The sequence below is a fragment of the Rutidosis leptorrhynchoides genome, chromosome 3 (assembly GCF_046630445.1).
Source record: "Rutidosis leptorrhynchoides isolate AG116_Rl617_1_P2 chromosome 3, CSIRO_AGI_Rlap_v1, whole genome shotgun sequence".
Taxonomy (NCBI): domain Eukaryota; kingdom Viridiplantae; phylum Streptophyta; class Magnoliopsida; order Asterales; family Asteraceae; genus Rutidosis; species Rutidosis leptorrhynchoides.
The window spans coordinates 380,750,982-380,762,500 of NC_092335.1; positions in this window are offsets into that span (position 1 = coordinate 380,750,982).

Sequence of the window (11,519 nt, forward strand, 5' to 3'; positions counted from 1 at the left end):
TGTATTAGCACGATTTGATTTATCAAATTACCAGAATCACTGAGAATAGAACTATCAAGAAAATACTTTCTTGATATGTTCAGAATTTAAGCATAATGAAAGAATTATGTAACATGGCACGTGATGACGTTAGGATCTGTGAATCATCACGTCCAATTAGAAACTCAGTATGACTTACTGTAATATAATCACGTTGATCAAGTGTCATTATATTATACTAACTCATGCATCAGTTCCCAACATTACTTCAATAACATTCATATTTTAGGCTCGAAAGTTTACAGAATATAGAAACTAACAGTTTCTATATGATGTAACACTAATATCAGGAAGAGATTAATAATTTCAGATAAGAATAGTTATGAAAATATCTTCAGAAATATGGAAAATATTTATAATGAAAGATACGATGATATCTTGGAATTTCTAATATCGATGGATGATGAAGAAGATTTGTCCGTAAGGGTTTAGATTCGGAAGCAAGGTATTCGCTAAAGACTTCATCAGAAATAGAATCATTTGGATTCTTTGAAGTCAAACTTATTCTTTGTGATTTATCCACGGCTTCCTTCATAGTTTCGCATAATCCGCTTTTCAGTACTAAATTTCTATTGAATGTTTTCAATATAATGATACACAGGGAGCACGAGGAGGTATATAATTTCAGACGAGAATATTTATGAAAATATCCTCAGAAATATCGAAGATATTGATGATGATATTTTGAAATTTCTATGTTCGATGGTTGATGGGGAAAGACTTTCCGCAAGATTTTAACATGAGTACGGAGCAAGGTATTCATTGAAGGTTTCATTGGATCCAGAATTACCTGGATTCTTTGAATATATGGTATGGTCCTTGTATTTGTCCTTGGTCTTCTTCATAGATAGCTCAATCTGTTTTTCAATACCCAATTTTCTATCGAGCGTTCCCAACACTCCTTTCTTTATCATCAAACTTTTGGTCGTTTAGACCATCTACCATTTTTCTGTTTCCTCTGCATTTAATGCTATGATATCTGAATCATCGGTTATCAATTCGAGGTGGTTTCAGGAGAATTGTGTTTTTAGATGATTAAACGCTGATGGTAATATGATGGAATATGAAAGGTTCCCCGGTAACAATAAAAGAGCACGCATATATATCAAAGTTATAATAAGGTTGTTTTGAATGAAAAGTCGAAGTTGACTTGTTGGAGCTGTGACAAAATTGACTAATTTGAAAAGAGATTGCAAAGTTATTTTCGGTAATAATAACGCTAAAGGAATTAGCAGAGCTATGCGTTAAACGTTTACTCAGTTTCTGAGAGTTTTTAGGTGCATAACTATATGCATCAATCTTTTCATCCGTAGATGAAGTGCGGTTGGTTCATCCTCTCGATTGAGGTGTTTTCAAGAATCATGAAAGGTTTGAACGTGGATTGTAATCGTCAAGATACAAATGAAGTTTAAGATGAAATCAAGTGGCAAACTTGAAGAATTGTTTATTTTCATATGTTATAATCAATATTTTAATTCATTTTAATTGTCCAATATTGGTAGTCCACAGTCACTAACTCAATATTTCATATACAGTTTAATATACAATATTCGAATTAATTAATATGTATCGTGACCCGTGTACATGTCTCAGACTCGATCACAACTCAAAGTATATATATTATTATAGAATCAACCTCAACCCTGTATAGAGAACTCGATCATTACTGCATATAGAGTGTCTATGGTGATTCCAAATAATATATATAGATGCGTCGATATGATATGTCAAAACCTTGTATACGTGTCCCGATATTTAAAGTGCGTAAAATAAATAACAGAAATTAAATGACGATAAATAAAATTGTGAGAATATAAATTGCGATAATTAAATTACGATAAATAAAATGTAATCAGTTAGCTAGGAACAGTTAGCTGGAACAGTTAGCGTGGATTCTTAATAAAATTTCTCATAGTTAATTCGTTTGTTTCAAACAAATTTTATTTTGTTCAATGTTTTCTTCATTATGCCACTTGTTGGATTCTGATAAGTCAAAATCCAATTATAAAATTGAATGAAAATGATTATTTTGTGATGAACAGATTCATATATCGGTGAATATAAATAAGATAGTAAATGACTGTTGAACCAGATTCGCAGAATGTACCGTGTAACTGATTAATGTACAATCTAAATATTCCTCGGGTATTACCTACCCGTTAAAATATTTTCAACATTAACAGTTGGTACAATAAAACTTTTAATTACAATCTTTATGAAAACATATATACATATATATTTTCTTCAGACGTAATCATGGATTTAATGAGTCAATGTGTTATTAAACTCATCAGATTTACGATTAGAACTATGATACATAATCTCTAAAACATTAGAGTTTACATAATCATCATGTCGAACGAATATAAATGATGTAGAATGATTTGTGGAACGATAATTATACTCGAGGTACAGAATGAGATGTTGAGGCATGGATTGTTGAAACTTGGGTTGTTGGTGGTACTGGTGCCATTGGTGCTAAGGCTGGTGATGTTACTGGTGTTGGTGATACTGTTAATGATTGCAAATTGTATACCGTGCTCTCTAAAGTTAATACTCGAGCTCGGAGTTCTCTAACTTCTTCTACTAACCCGAGTTGTTTATCAATGTGAGGTAGAGGTCGGATATCTTCTCTAGTTCCATTAATGGTAGTTTCAAGACGAAAAATTCTTGCAAATAGGGTATAAACGGTATTGCGAACGGGTTCGCCGGTGAGCGGGTCAAGTACTCCAAGGTTAGGTGGTAGATTTGATTCATGATATGGAGTAGCTTCTTCCTTTCTCCATAGGGTGAGTATGTCGCGAACCCATCCCCATTTTCTCCAGTAATCACGGTAGTTGATTGGTTGGTGTGCTCCTGTCACGTTGTCTTCGGAGTCAGAGGAACTTGGTCGATTCGTAGAGGCGATCTTAAACGATCTCAGGAAAAAAAATTTTGGTATGAAGAGTTTAGTGGCATCAATTGATAGTTAGATGATATTCTCAATGCATAATTTGCATAGATATATATAGTACCAGGATCCCTTAAATTAAGGAGAAATTTACGAGATATCAGGCAAGGTCTACAGTAACAGATACACTAAGATATGAATTGTCAGATACGCTAAGATATGAATTTTGTCTATACACTATTCATGCAGTCAATGCAGTAAAATGTGTCTAGACTAAGAATAATGAGTAGGTAATTTCCTAAGGATGATAAGCAGATGTTTTCCGATAAAAATGATAAGCAAAACTTTTGACATGCAGACACGGTCGAAGTCCAGACTCACTAATGCATCCTAACGACTATCAGTTAGGCACGCTAATGCAAGACCTGGTTCGCTAAGACCACCGCTCTGATACCAACTGTAGAGACCCGTCCTAATCCATCCGGACGAAGTCCATATCGATTACAAACGATTCACAACAGTTGATTACATCGCGAGGTAATTGACCTCTATATGATAAATTTTACAAACATTGCATTCGTTTTTAAAAGACAAACTTTCGTTACATCGACAGTTGATAGGCATGTAAAGCATTTCATAATATATTCAAATATAATTGACTTAATAATAATCTTGATGAACTCAACGACTCGAATGCAACATCTTTTGAAATATGTCATGAATGACTCCAAGTAATATCTCTAATATGAGCAAATGCACAGCGGAAGATTTCTTTCGTACCTGAGAATAAACATGCTTTAAAGTGTCAACCAAAAATTTGGTGAGTTCATTAGTTTATCATAAAGAATCATTTCATAATTTTAATAGACCACAAGATTTCATACTTCCATTTCTCATAATCATACGTCCCATGCATAGAGACAAAAATATCATTCATATGGATTGAACACCTGGTAACCGACATTCACAATATGCATATAAGAATATCCCCATCATTCCGGGATCCTCCTTCGGACATGATATAAATTTCGAAGTACTAAAGCATCCGGTACTTTGGATGGGGCTTGTTGGGCCAGATAGATCTATCTTTAGAGTTCGCGTCAATTAGGGTGTCTGTTCCCTAATTCTTAGATTACCAGACTTAATAAAAGGGGCATATTCGATTTCGATCATTCAACCATATAATGTAATTTTGATTACTTGTGTCTATTTCGTAAAACAGTTATAAAAGTTGCGCATGTATTCTCAGCCCAAAAATATAAAGGGTAAAAAGGTAAATGAAACTCACCTAATGTATTTTGTAGTAAAAATACATATGACTATATTGAACAACGGAACAATGCAGGGTTGGCTTCGGATTCACGAACCTATATCATTTGTATATTTATTAATACATATAAGCGTAATATAGTAACATTATATATTTTTAGTTATGTATTAAGTTCAATATTTATATATACTTTTATTAGTACTTATAATACATTATTATGCTCATTTGATATATATAATTTAGTTAGCGTTATATCAATATCAATAATATCATATCATAATAGTAAGCGATATTAGTATAATTATGTAACAAATATATTTGTATATAAATTTCTTTTGTTTGCAAAGTAATAGTTATTGTAATAATAATGCTAATAATACTAATAATAATTATAATACTTTTAGATATAATCCCAATGATAATAATTATATTCTTTATAATAACAATAATACTAATAGATCAATAATCTTGTATTAGTAGTAATAACAATAATAATAAGAATATTATAATACTAATAATAATAACAATGACAATAATAATAATAATAATCATATTTGTAATTTTAATTATGATAAATAATAGATGGTAACTAACAATAATAACTACTATACTACTTGTATTAATAATAATCACTAATAATAACAATAATTATAACGATAATAATAATGATAATAATAATAATGATAATAATAATAGAAATGTTAGATGACTACCTCATAATAATGGAGTTTAAAAAAAAAAGAAATGCCACCAGTGGGTCTCGAACCCGAGACCTCCTACTCACACCCAATACACCTTAACCGCTCAGCTATGCTTGTTTTTCCTGAATTTGATCCCTTTCAATTAGTTATAACCCATATTATCTTTACTCCCTAATTCATCTTCTTCCCAACATTCAATTCGACCAAGCAAGTAAAACTGACAGACAACGTAATACTAGTTAGTTTTAGGATTAAAGTGGATACAGCAACAATTAATAAATGTTTAGATGAATTGAAAAAAAAAAATTTAAAAAAAAAGAGTGCTGCTGTCGCGGCCAGGAAGGAGAAAAAAAAAAATTGATCCGACGATTTATACACTGTTAACTATAATTCCTACATGAAAACATTTTCAATTCACATCTAAAATCTGTTGAATTCGTCAATTAATCTCAAAACATCAAAATCAAATCCGAATTTTACCAAGAACAATTTCTTTGACTTTTTAAAACTTAAACTTTGACCTCAAAATTAAACCTTGATTTCGCGAATTAAGATTTGAAAACTTACAGATAGTTTGAATGCATGATTCCTAACCAAACTGCAATTTTAGATTTTGAAATTTCGTTGGGAATCGAGTTATGGTTAAAAAGTTTTTGAGACAGGGGATGGTTTTTGAGTTTCTTTTATTTTTCTGTTTTTCATTACCAATTGCAGCAAAGGATGAATGATATGGTGTGATTGAGTGATTGATACTGTAACAAGCTTTGATTAAGGTTGTAATTTTGTGATCATTGATCGACAGAAACAAATGGTGAGCAGGAGAAGGAAGAAAAAAAATTTAAAAGAAAGATAGTGATGGCTAACCAATTCAATTATATAAGATTCTAATGTCCCACAAATTTTGCTTGCTGTATAAATCGGATTATGATATTATCAAAGTCAGGACTACACTCAATGGTAAATGTTAAACTGATTCACTTCTCATATCTGTATTTATATAATTAGTAATAATAATATATATCAGTATTAATAATAATACTAATTAATTATGTTAGTAATATTGGTTAGTAAGGATAGAATTACTAATAATAATAATAATAATTGAAATACATATAATAATAATAATATGAGGATATAATAATAATAGTTTCAATAAATTTTACTAATCAATAGTAATATTGATAATAATTTTTATTAGTAATACTAATAATAATAATAATAATAATAATAATACTAATATTATTAATGATAATAATAATATTAGTATTAATGGTACTATAACAATTTTCATATTTCACATTCGTATCTATAGATTTTATATTTAATATGATATTAATAACAATAGTATTTATATTAATATTGGAAGTAACAATAACATTATTATAACAACCATATTTATAATAAAACTTTTATAATATACATTACATAATAAACTATAGATAGTATTAAATTCTATACATTAAAATATACACATACTTTACATCTATATATACATATTTTATTTACAAACAATTGTTCGTGAATCGTCGAGAATAGTCAAGGGTTAACTGCATTCATGTAAACAGTTCAAAAATTTTGAGATTTAACATTACAGACTTTGCTTATCGTGTCGAAATCATATAAAGATTAAGTTTAAATTTGGTCGGAAATTCCGGGTCATAACATTTGGGTCTTTGGTAACAGCAAACTTCGACAGCAGTAGGTTAGTAGCTTCGGATATGCGCAGGTAGCTTTACTGATATAGAAACATAGTCGTGTAGTAGCAGTTGGTCATATTGATGATTTGGTGATGGTGGTTCAAAATGGGGTGTTCATTGGTGAATAGAGATGGTGGAAAGGTGGTTTCGTGGTGATGGTCTCATCATGGCTGGAGTGATGATGAAGAGTAAAACAGAGACGATATCAGTTGTATAATATGCAATTTGTAATATGTAGTTTGCTTGTAATATATAATATACAGTTTACAATAGAACCTTATTAGATCGATAGTGGTTTGGTTTGGGTTTGATTGATCGTAACACAAGAAACAGAAGTAATCAGAAGGAAATAGAATGATGGTGGTGAAGGTTGTTTAAAAGTGATGTTTGGTTATGGTGGAAAGGGCAAGAGAAAAAGGAAATTGACATACTTCTTCATATGATATGCAGTATGCTTATATGTATATATGATTGAGAAGTAAGATTATGACTTACAACGAATTAAAGGCAGGAAATCAATTTTTTCAAAGTTGTTGATTCTCAATTGGATTTGTGGTGGTTGAGTCGTACATAACATATATATATTTAAATAAGATATTAGAAGTAGATAGGTGTAAACACTATCATTCACTTAATCATTCCATCATAATATCAATCAATAATAGTGCAGCCATTAAACATTTATATTCTAATTACCAACGTTTTTAATGCATATTGTAAATCGTGGTCCGTTGATAATCAGTGGCGGATAAAAGTTCTCAGAAAAATTCCAAAATTTTAAATTAACTATATTTATTTATTTTGGTCATTATGGTATAAAATTCAGTCATTAATTTATTAACTAAAAATTACATCAACTGTCCCTCTCATTTATGGGCGAAATATAAAAAGTGTTGAAATTTATTAATTAGTTACTAAATATATTTTTAATAAACCTAAAATTTATATAGCTCATTTTTCGGATCACCGTTTATTTTAAAACTACATAAGTTTGAATTTAACTTGCTTAATATCAATCGAAACATCAAATGATTATTACAAACATTTAATATTTATTTTTAAAATATTTTATTTATATATAGAGATATATTTTAAATAATAATTATTATAATATCCTATTTTTATTTTTATTAATTTTTAATAACAATAATATATAATACTTCAAATTATATTTCAAATTATTATTTATATATACATACACACATATCTATTTACAATTAATTGTTTGTGAATCGTCGAGAATGGCCAAAAGGGCAAATGCATTCATGTAACTGTTCCAAAATTTTCGAGACTCAACATTTCAGACTTTGCTTATCGTGTCGGAAATATATAAAGATTAAGTTTAAATTTGGTCGGAAATTTCCGGGTCGTCACATATTGCAGTACACAAAACTGTAGTAGATAGTAGGGTCATGCAGTAGTATCAGGTAACCAGTAGCATGCAGTAGTAATAAGCAGTAAGATGCAGTAATATATAACAGTAGCATGCAGTAGTTTCACAGAAATAAGTAAACGAGCAAGTTGTAGATTAGTCCTATTAGTGAATATAACAACCCTCATTTTTCCACTCTGAAATGACTATAATACCCCTAGGGTTTCATTGCTGTTTTATACTTCTGTGATATAACTATTAGGGTTGTTATCCGGACACAATAAATGAAGTAATTAATACTCGTTATTGATGAACTAAACCCTAAACCTAATCATTAAATGTAAACCCTAATTATTTACTGTAACCCTATCCCTAATAATAATAATAATAATAATAATAATAATAATAATAATAATAATAATAATAATAATAATAATAATAATAATAATAATAATAATAATAATAATAATAATAATAATAATAATAATAATAATAATAGTAATAATAATAATATTATTATTATTATTATTATTATTATTATTATTATTATTATTATTATTATTATTATTATTATTATTAAATGTATATACTATGTATTAAAACGTATATATTCTATATTAGTGTAAATAAGATGTAAATGAATTATAAATATGGGTATATATATAAAATAACTAAGTAATAGGTTATAAATGTAAATTTAAATATAAAGATATATGAATTTATATATATATATATATATATATATATATATATATATATATATATATATATATATATATATATATATATATATATATATATATATATATATATATATATAGTAAATCATGTTAATTAAATCAAGAAAAATAAAATGCAAACTAATCTACAATGTTCCATTAAATAAAAAATTAAAAAAGGCCTAGTCGGCCGAAAAAAAAAATTAAATTGTATTTTAAAAAAGGAATATATTTATCTTGTTCTCCAAGTATTATTCAACTATAAATACACCGTTAAACTTCATTATTTTTCATTAAACTTTTGGAGCTCTCAAAACCCTAATAATAATTGTGAGTTTCTTTTCTTTTCTTTATTTCTCTTTCTTTCCATTTTTCTTTCTTTTTCTTTTTTTTCGGCCGAAAGCAACAACAACAAATTTTTTTTTTAAATTGTTACAAGCTTAATAAAATTTAACTTTTTACATGATAATTATTAACATGATAAATGGGTTTTATAAAAATTGAATTTTCAGAAAATTAATTTGTTCTTGTATTATTTTTATTTTGTTTTGTATTTTTTTCAGTCGAACCATAAATAAATATATAATAATTATGTATTGAGTTTATTAAATTATACACTATACATGTTAATTATTAATAAGTAATATAAGATCTAGAAAAAATAATTTTACTGATTAATAATACATTTTATATTTTATTTAATTAAAACAGCTTCTTTAATATATATATATATATATATATATATATATATATATATATATATATATATATATATATATATATATATATATATATATATATATATATATATATATATATATATATATATATACGGCATACATACATATATTTATAAAAAATAGGAAAAAGGCTAATTAAGCTATATAAATATTTTTCCAGTAATTTATGATATTTAAGTTAATTATTTAGGTCAGAATATAATTTATAAAAATTAAATACGAATTATGTGTTATTTAATTATGGAAACTAGGAGAAAATAAATAATTTTTCTGAGTTCTTAAACTTTGTTTAAGTCTGAGAAAAATATAATAATTTATTTATGGGTTGATTTAATAATTATTGTATAATTAAACTCTTTTATTATGTAAATAGATGGTAAATAAGGAGATAATTATAAAAATAAAGAAATATTTTATTTAATATTTTTCTACAGGTTTATTAACTGAAAGAAACTTATAAAAATTTTAAAAATAAATATTTATGTTTATTTAGTATTTTAGGTAGAATTAAACTTATTTTGTGATTAATTTAAGAATGGAAATAAATATAAATATAAATTTTTTATAAAATTACTATCTTCTTGGCCAACGTGACTATATTACAGTAAATCATGCTGAGTTTCTAATAGAACGTGATGATTTACAGATCATAACGTCATCATGTGCCTTATTACATAACTCTTACATTCTATCTAATCTATGAACATATCAAGAACAAATTTTCTTGATAGTTCTATCTTATCTCTTGAATTTTGGTAATTTAACCAATCAAGATCATACTATTACAATCTCACTCTTAGAACGTTAGTTATGTTCATTCAGAATTTCACACCTACGAATTTTGGACCATTATTCGTCTGACTTAAAGTCGGGAAGAGAAAACAAAAGTATGGAACTCCGAAATATAAAGGAAATGAAGAGGGTGGATTTATAGTGAAATATCTGACAGAACAATCAAAACAGATCATTGCATTTAATCAAAGAAGATTCTAATTTCCTTAATTACCGAGGAACCAAATCCTATTATGAAGATCTTCTTTAAATCCCTTGAATTTCGGATTGCAACCATGACTACGTCAAAAGTAAAGGCGAATATCTATTACCTTATCTCAATCTTTTGTAATAGCTTCACTCGTACGCATCGAGTAATCGAATCGTTTTATCCAAATTATTCAATGGTGATAAAAATCTATTTATCAACTCATATTCGTCATGAAAACATTTTTATTGTTAGCCATGACCACCTCACTCAAATTTCGGGACGAAATTTCTTTAACGGGTAGGTACTGTGATGACCCGAAAATTTTTGATCAAATTTAAACTTAATCTTAATATGGCTTCGACACGATAAGCAAAGTCTGTAATGTTGAGTCTCAAAAATTTCTGAACGGTTCACATGGATTCATTTAACTTCGACCGCTTCCGACGATTCACGAACAATTAATTGTAAATAGATATGTGTGTATATATATACATGATAATTGGAAATATAATTTGTAATATTATATGTTATACTATGTAATATATATTAAAAAATCAATACATTATATAATTGGTAAATAGTAACAAATGGTAATATATTAAATCTAGTTACAAGTTTGAATATAATTATCATTACTTTCATTATTATCATTAATAGTAATATTAATATTAAAATCAGTATTATTAATAGCATTATTTTAAATATACTACATATAGATATGAAATTGATATAAATAAATTGTTATAGTATTATTATTACTAATATTATTATTATCATTAATAATATTAGTATTATTATAATTAATATTATTATTATTAATAATATTATTGTTATAAATTTTATAGTTATATTTATCATTATCATTAATTATTATTACTATTATATTATTAAAAATTTTATTATTATTTATAATATTAAGAGTATTATTATTATAGTTATATTTATTAATTAATGAGATTAATTATAATATGTAAATAAAGATAGATATACTGACATATAAAAACAGATTTATATATATATACTGATATATACAGATACAATATATGAATCAGTATTATTCATTAATATAAATTTCACATAAAACTACATACATATATGAAATACATTTA